Raw genomic sequence first — 1,977 nt, 5'->3', positions numbered from 1 at the left:
TACACTGGCAAAAGTTAGAACATCATTCAGAAACCTAAGTAAGGAGGCATTTAGGGCGCTTTACACTGCCTACGTGAGGCCAGTCTTAGAGTATGCCGCCTCATCATGGAGTCCCCATCTGAAGAAGCATATAATGAAACTGGAAAAGGTTCAGAGGTTTGCAACGAGACTTGTCCCAGAGCTACGAGGGATGGGGTATGAGGAGCGCCTGAGGGAACTGTGCCTTACGACACTAGAAAGAAGAAGGGAGAGGGGGGACATGATAGGAACGTATAAAATACTCAGAGGGATTGACAGAGTGGACATAGAGGAAATGTTCACACGGAATAGTAACAGAACGAGGGGACATGGATGGAAGCTTGAAACTCAGATGAGTCACATAGATGTTAGGAAGTTTTCTTTTAGCGTGAGAGTAGTGGGAAAATAGAATGCACTTCAGGAACAGGTTGTGGAAGCAAATACTATTCATAATTTTAAAACCAGGTATGATAGGGAAATAGGACAGGAGTCATTGCTGTAAACAACCGATGATCGAAAGGCGGGATCCAAGAGTCAATGCTCGATCCTGCAGACACAACTAGGTGAGTACAACTAGATGAGTACACACACACACACACACACACACACACACACACACACACACACACACACACACACACACACACACACACACACACTCTCTCTCTCTCTCTCTCTCTCTCTCTCTCTCTCTCTCTCTCTCTCTCTCTCTCTCTCTCTCTCTCTCTCTCTCTCTCTCTCTCTCTCTCTCTCTCTCTCGGTCTCTCGGTCTCTCGGTCTCTCGGTCTCTCGGTCTCTCGGTCTCTCGGTCTCTAGCTCTCTCGCTCTCTCGCTCTCTCGCTCTCTCGCTCTCGCTCTCGCTCTCTCTCTCTCTCTCTCTCTCTCTCTCTCTCTCTCTCTCTCTCTCTCTCTCTCTCTCTCTCTCTCTCTCTCTCTCAGGAATCATAACGAATGCCGTGTTTCCCCAGGAGTACACGATAATAAGGAAAGAGAGGGAAGCTAGGGGAGGAGGCAGAGTGGCCCTACTGATGAGAAAGGAATGGAATTTCAAGGAGATGGCCATCCCGGGCTGTGAGGAGTTCAGAGACTACATAGCAGGCACCATAACAATGGGAGGACCAAGAATAGTAGTAGCAGTAATATACAACCCTCCACCAAATGACAGAAGACCCAGTCAAGAGTATGAAAACAACAACATGGCAGTTAACACTATAATTGAGAGAGCAGCCTCTGCTGCCTGTAGAAATAGATCCCACCTGCTCGTCATGGAGGACTTCAATCACGGAAGGATTGACTGGGAGAACAAGGAACCGCATGGAGGCGAGGATATGTGGAGAGCCAAACTATTGTAGGTGGTGACTAGAAACTTTTTAACCCAGCATGTCAGAGAACCCACAAGGATGAGAGGAAATGACGAACCAGCGAGACTCGATCTAGTCTTCACTCTGAACGACTCCGACATAAGAGAAACCGGTTTTGAGGCCCCAGTAGGAATGAGCGACGAAAGCGTACTGGTGTTTGAGTACCTGATTGAAGAAGGGTTATTGGACTCGAGGAGGGATACTGAAAACAAAAGGTTGGCATACCGAAAGGGAAACTATGAGGAGATAAGAAAATTCTTAACAGATATAGCATGGGTAACAGAGCTCAGGAGAAAGACGGCCCAAGACATGGTGGACCACATCACGCAGAAGTGCAAGGAAGCAGCAAACAAGTTTGTCCCAGTCCAAAAGGAAAACAGTGAAAGGAAAATGAGAAACCCATGGTTTAATCAGAGATGTAGGCTAGCTAAGCAGCAAAGTAAAAGGGCATGGAGAAACTATAGGAATAATAGGACACTGGAGAGCAGAGAAAGATACCAGAATGTCAGGGATGAATATGTCAGGATGAGAAGAGAGGTAGAAAGACAATACGAAAATGACATCGCAAGCAAGGCAAAGACTCAGCCTAAATTGCTGA

This window comes from Procambarus clarkii, chromosome 32 (genome assembly GCF_040958095.1).
Source record: "Procambarus clarkii isolate CNS0578487 chromosome 32, FALCON_Pclarkii_2.0, whole genome shotgun sequence".
Classification (NCBI taxonomy): domain Eukaryota; kingdom Metazoa; phylum Arthropoda; class Malacostraca; order Decapoda; family Cambaridae; genus Procambarus; species Procambarus clarkii.
The sequence above is the reverse complement of the archived record's forward strand: the minus strand, read 5'-3'. Positions refer to the sequence as shown.